Here is a 6,699-nt window from a genome sequence, read left to right as displayed (position 1 = left end):
GATCTTTTTTTCCTAATTCATTATATTAAAAAAACCACCCCTAAAGTAGATCAGACTGCATGTCATTGCTCAGAATTACTGTTTACCTCCAAACCCTAGGGCTTTATAAGCACCAAATGGAAACTGGTCCTGGTGCCAAACATTTTATACAATAGACATTATCCAACTGTCTTTCTTAAGTGTCAAAAGAAAAGCAGAGGCACTTCATTTATTTGAACAGATAATCCACTAAGGCATTGCACAGAATTTATTAGAAGAAGAATAGTTGTTTATCATGTGCTTCAAAAGAGAGGATGATTCTGGAAAGAAATTTAGCACAAGCGATACTTGCACCCACTCATCTTACAGCTGGCTTTTCAATGTTGGGTCTAGTACAAAGCTGTGTGTTAATGGATTTGTTGTTATTAACTGTGGATTTCCTCTATGTTGATGCATTCCTTTGCAGGATGGTTTCTTTCTACCGGCATCCACAATTGTATTGCAGGCTTAAATGTTCCAGGTGAATGAGTTGTTTAATTGTTGTTTAATTGTTGCAGATCACTACTTTATTAAGGAAAGGTATCTTAACAAGAGAGTCTATTTCAGCATGGCAGAAACTTGTGCTTGTACTGGCTGCAGTAATTAATTTGCCAGAATTTCATTACAGCCCTTGCCAGTGCTTTACAAAATCTGTGACGCTCTTCAGCTGCCCTCACCCACTGGGGCAGTTCAAGCTGAATGGCATCAATGGTGCCAGAACTACGGGAACCAAAAGTCTTTATTATGTATCCACCACTATAATAGCTTCCATTATTTGGGCTAGGATTGGATGGAGAAGGCACACAAACGTAACTCTTACTTTCGTCTTCAATATATTTACCCAAACTTCTGTTCCCTGCAATCAAAGTCTCAGAAGACACATTGACCAGCTGGCTGGCCAGATGGCTAATTGAGGAATTCAATGCAGAAAAGACACCTGAGTTAAGGGAAGTTTTTGAAAGCGTGTAACCTAGTTCTATCCACCTTTCAGGATGTGCTTGTCCATGAATATCCAGAATCAGGCCTCCTGACATCTGTGATTTTGCAGTGGTCAAAAATCCCATATAGTCCTCCCAGGCCTGTTCTGCTTGGGGAATTCCAAAGGAGGCTTCTTCCTTTTCCCTGTTGGCATCCATCTTGTACCTCTGTAGGTGGTTTATGATGATATGTGGGAAGAAGCCGTGAGTAATGCTGTTGATTTCTTCAGCAAGAGCCTGAGCCACCTCTATAGTATACCTGTCTTGGTTGGTAGACACTTTGCATTCTTTGGAACTTTGAATACTTCCAGGAGGACAGTCATGAGAGAAAATACAGGAGGATGTCTTTGCATCCCAACAGGCAGCCTCTCGATCAGGGATGTCTTTAGGTTCCATTGAACCACCATGTGGGACAGAGAGAATGAGGTTCATATTGCCCACTTGATATTCTGTGAAATTATTATGACCAAATATAACATCTTTGGTGCCACTGACTTTCAAAAGCAAAGGTAAAATTGAAAGGAGGAATAAATACATATTTTTCATTTGCTGCTGGAAGACTCAGCAATATGGAATATATCAGTACCTACAAAAAAAGCAAAAAAACAGACTGTAGATAACTTACAGCTGGGAACACATGAGACTGCTCAACTACTACTGGCATAATTAGTTAATGATTAACCTATTTTAGTTTTATTGCATGTAGCACAAAGAAGAACATTTATATGAGGAAAAGAAATTAACAGGGCACTTTGTATGGCTAGATGTAACAAATGCAAGGGAAATGGTAGGTTACTGGGGCTTCCCCATTTTCCCTGAGAGCACAAACAATACTTGGTCACCCTATCTGATTCCAGAGACTCATCCCAGCAAAATATATAAAATCTTGGGGTTTTCTTCATCAAAGCCTCTCTCTTTTCATCTCTGAAATGTAAGAAATTTCTAACAAAAATTTGTTAGAATTTGTTACACACAGTATGTCACTGACCTGTGAGAAATACCTTTGTATTATCAATGTGGTTATATAAACTAGAGACTGTGTCAGTCCAGACAGCACTTGTGTGACCAGGCTTGTGTAAACTGAGGACTGATAAAATTGAGTGCTACCAAGCTCTGTCTCTAACTGTGCTCCAGACTGAGTTACTTTAAGACTTTATAGATAGGTATTAGTGAGTGCATTAAGTAGTGACTCTGTTCTCTTTAGTTTGCAGGTTTCCATTCTCTTCAAGTGACCCAAGATATTTTAAAGCCCTCACTAATTATGACATTTTTTGGAAAGCTGAAATTTAACAAGATGCTGACAGGTCTTTCCAGTTTGAAGACATCACTAGCAAGATCAGCATCTTAAGTGTAACTGGTGGTTGTAACATGAACCAGTAAAGTCAGTGAAAAGCAGAACTAAAAAAGATACTTTTCACTTCCAGGAGTAAAATAACCTCCTCAGTGAAGGCCAAATGAGGAGTATATAGACACATGCATTTGCAGATGAATCAGGGTACCCTGTTGTCAGGGTACATGCCCCTATCATTACAGCACCTGCAGAAATACAGAGACTATGTATGAGAGTAGCAGCCACTGTGGAAGCACCCACAAGCAGCTGCCTACTCTAAGAAAGGGAAAGGGCAACTTTACCCAAAAAAATGCAGCAAGATATTCTTTTCCTGCTATGAGAGAGTGCTGCTGGTTTTTTAAAGATAGTATCTCCTGCCCACTGTACTGCACTCTGAGGAGCCTGTACCTGAAAAATAAACATCTATCTTCTGCTCTTCCTTCTGGGCTGAAAGTCCCATAAAGTATGTGAGCTGGAATCAGATCTCTGAGAATCTCATCTACAGTTTTTCTGTTCATGACAAACGATTTTTTTTGTTTCATTTTAAGCTTTCATTTAAAAGGTCCTTTTAGCTACTGACTTACAACAAGATTTTATCCAAGGCCCCATATGGTTCATGATTCCGTAGACTTCCCTGAAGCAGACATTCACCTGCTAGTTCACTGTGTGATACCAGAAACACTGAGGAAAAGGAACGCCTTGTCAAACATTATTAAAAATCCCTTTTCTCAGAAAAACAGTCTACACATGCAGAGTATGTAAGTCTAGGCATAGCTTACCTGAGGTGCAGGGGGGTCCAGCACCAAGTTAAATAAATCCACAGCAACAACTCCCCAGAGGCTGCTCACCTGCTCCAGAAGGACTCGGATTTCTTCGTCTCAGGTTCTTTTAAATACGATGGGACAGCTGTTACTTTCCCACAGCATGGCACGCTGTTTGTGGTTATCAGCAGCAGTTTGCTTGTCTTATTGCAATTTCTTGTTAATTATTGAGTCAAGCTGTTAACGCTACTAGATCATGCCTTGATTATACATGGAGAGAGAGCCGTGTATAATTCCCAAACTGAAAATCCGTTGACACAGTTCAAGTTCTGGACAGACTTGGAAAGTCTGGAGGCACCTCTGTTATTCTGAGGTTAAAAAAAAAGAAATCAAGAGTAATTGAAGGTGGTAGTAAAGACTGCAAGACTAGTTTGAAGACTTACCTACAAATTTAGAGAAGTTTTTCCAGCGTCTGCTCCTTCGAAAGCGAAACTGAACTGCCCCTTGCACTCGGCTGCAGCAGAGGCTCTGTCCCAAGAAGCCTCTAGCGGCCAGGCTGAGCCACAGCGAACGGAGGCTTCAGCAGCACCCAGAGGTCTGATTTCACAACGACAGATCAAACGGCAAAATATGCACTGGGATACCAGAACTGAGCATGCTTTTGTTCTCTGTACTGACCATTACGTTTCCTGAGACAAAAAAAAAAAAAAAAAAAAAAAAAAAAAAAAAAAAAAAAAAAAAAAAAAAAAAAAAAAAAAACCACCACCCAACTTCCTACAAATAGCACAGCCACACAAGTCAGGACAGGTACCTAAGCTATCATAATCAGCAGATTACTGATTATGCTAACATAATCAGCAGATAACCATATGAAAATTATGTTAACTAGATAATCGGCGTTTTAATAACTTTACTAACACTATTCATATAATTGTTTCCTGATAAACAAGGAGCTTTTAAAAATATTTCCTCTGCTACCAATTATAGTTTAAGAACATCATCCTCTACGCTTCTCTCAAGTGTGTACAGCTTTGTGAATTTATTTGTAGTATTAAAGTCTGGCTTCTTAGCGAAGCTAACAAAAGCTGTGAAAACATGAAGTCCATAAATAGAACTTCAATAAAAGACAGATAAAGGGTGCAGTGGATGTAATACTGCCACCTATCAGAGTGAAATCAAATTTTTTTTCTAAGAGATTGATTAAATAGTCCAACTAACTTCGAAACCAACTTTTTGAAATAAAAGTGATCAAATTCTTAAGCAGTGACAACAACATAGTAGCAGTAATAAGAAATTCACTGAAATTTTGGAAAAATTAGTGTAAATCAGATACCCAATCTAATAACATCACCAAAGCTGAGTGTAAACTTCAGCAAAGTGCTGGTTTCTATTCTGAATGTATTTTAATGTACTGCATGAAGACACTTCCAGCTGTGCCAGACACTATGGAAAGAAGTTAGTAAAAATCTGTAAGATGTCTTGCCCACTGTAGGGCACAGTGGGATGAAACTCAATTTTGCTTTACTTGTCTGTGTAAAGGTTGGTGCTTACATCAAACAGTGATCCCATTTCTTCTCTTTAGGAGAGCTGTGTTGAGAAAGAAGCAGTTCCAGAGGTACTTCAGCGTTCTTATCTTGGGCACCTATCTCAAATTTGTATTAGGGGTCAACAAGGCTATACTCAGAATGGTTCTTCTTTTCTTTTATTACATGACAGAAAACAGTTTCAAAGAAAACGAAATGTTACTTTCTACTTTGAGATCTCTTTAAAATGTATTCTGCAAGTTCACTATTATAAAAACTGCTGAAGGAAAGAAAAAGCACACAGCAGAGATTTGGCACAGTAATTTCTACTCTTACCAGCTCTCCTGATACAAGGGCTACTTGTGAAAGGAAGAATTCTCTATTCTACTGCAACTCTTGTAACTATCCATAATGTGGTGCTGCTTCCCTGTTGCATGTGGTACCCATGGGAAAGAAAACTGCAATACCACAGTATTCTTCAAAGGAATAACTCACCAAAATGTTACCATCTGACTACTTTCTTCCAAGAGACACTGTTGAACATAAAGATCGGTGTCTTTAGCCAGTTTTAAGTCGAGACAGCTCTACTGAAACCAACAAAGCCTTTGACTCATGGTATTAAGCTTCTGTTATTTATAGAAGTTATGAGATGTCAGGAGGGTGGGTCATACTAGTTTATACATGGCTGAAGATATTTGTAATAAACTGAATGTCAAGGCATGTTGTGCTAACTCTTCAATTCTGAAGTATCCATCCTTCAGGTGAAGGAATTGAAAAGGAAATCTGAGCTGGGCAAGAGTTCTGTAGCTCTGGCTTCCTTCAGTGCATGTCCACTGGCTCCAGTGGTTCTGACTCTGAGGTTCACCTTAGGACTATTTTTGATATAATTTACAGAAATAGTAAAAGTATATTTAATTGAATGCACATAAGGTTTGAATGATATTGGTGCATGACATTGCCTACTCTGATTACTGTTCTTCCCATGAGCACAGCAGTTTGACAGAAAAGAAATGTCAGAACTGATAAAAGAACATATTGTAAGAGAAGTGAACCTAATCCAAATGGAATTCTAACTGCAATTGGATTTAACTTGTGGAGTGTGTCACATATAGTCAGAATCACAGAGTGAAAAAAGAATTGGCAGAGCAGAATTCAATCAATATTTTCAACATTAAAACATCTTACATCATCACTGTGGCCAAGTTATTTCTATGCATTTCTTAGCTGAAAAGTTGTAATTCAAATGTGCTCTTTCCAGAATGCACTGAATTTAAACTTGTTGTCCTCTGTCTGGAAACATTGCTTTCTACACTACTGACTGAATCATCCACGTCACCGAGTCAAAGTATCTGAGAACTGTCCGAATAGACTTCAAAATGGCATGTAGAAAAAGAAACTCTTATCTGGTAGATATGGCCTACATTACTTCTTACTGCAGTTTTTATTTATGCAAGCGAACCCTTACGTTAACTGACAAGAATCTGTATCACATAATTGTAACTTTGACCATCCGTTCGTACAGTACCCCCGGGTTGCGGCGCTGTAACAATAACATCTGTCCCTCACTTGATCCTTGGCCCTCAGTGACCCGCGTTAGTCCCTCGCCTCCCCTCTCACGGCGTTGGTTACAGTCCATTGTCCTGTTAAAACTCTGCGGGGCCTTTTGATTTCTGCCTATTTAATGTTTATAAACGTCACGTTCTGGTCATCCAGGAGCGGCGCCCGCCGCACGGGGGCTGTGAGGGGGGCTGTGAGGGGGGCTGTGAGGAATGCTGTGAGGAATGCTGTGAGGAATGCTGTGAGGAATGCTGTGAGGAATGCTGTGAGGAACGCGCGGCCCCGTAACTGCGGCACGGCCGCCGGCCCTGCTCCCGCCCGCGCGGGGCACCATGGGAATCGTAGTCCCCGCGCGCGGGGCGGGGCCACGGCGCTGGGCGCGCGCTGTTCGAAAGCCCCGTGCGGCCCCCGCGCGCTGCGGCCGGGCTGAGCCGGACCGAGCCGGGTCGGAGGAGCCGCGGCTGCCCCAAGTCTCCGCCGCCCTCCTCGGCATCTCTCTCGCCCCACTCCCCGGGCAGCGCCGGCCCGCACCG

General features: G+C 41.1%; 1 long non-coding RNA gene across 1 annotated transcript; it reads right to left on the bottom strand.

The window, feature by feature from the left end:
- Nucleotides 1-207: 207 nt before the first annotated feature.
- On the bottom strand, nucleotides 208-3,492 carry LOC136359226 (uncharacterized). Its single transcript, XR_010743240.1, has 2 exons — nucleotides 3,105-3,492; nucleotides 208-1,581 (listed from the first exon to the last, which is right to left on the bottom strand). It is a non-coding gene; the product is annotated as an uncharacterized lncRNA (long non-coding RNA).
- Between the last annotated feature and the right edge of the window lie 3,207 nt (nucleotides 3,493-6,699).

Source organism: Sylvia atricapilla, chromosome 3, assembly GCF_009819655.1.
Source record: "Sylvia atricapilla isolate bSylAtr1 chromosome 3, bSylAtr1.pri, whole genome shotgun sequence".
In the NCBI taxonomy this organism is placed as follows: domain Eukaryota; kingdom Metazoa; phylum Chordata; class Aves; order Passeriformes; family Sylviidae; genus Sylvia; species Sylvia atricapilla.
This window is presented reverse-complemented; position numbering and strand designations above follow the sequence as displayed.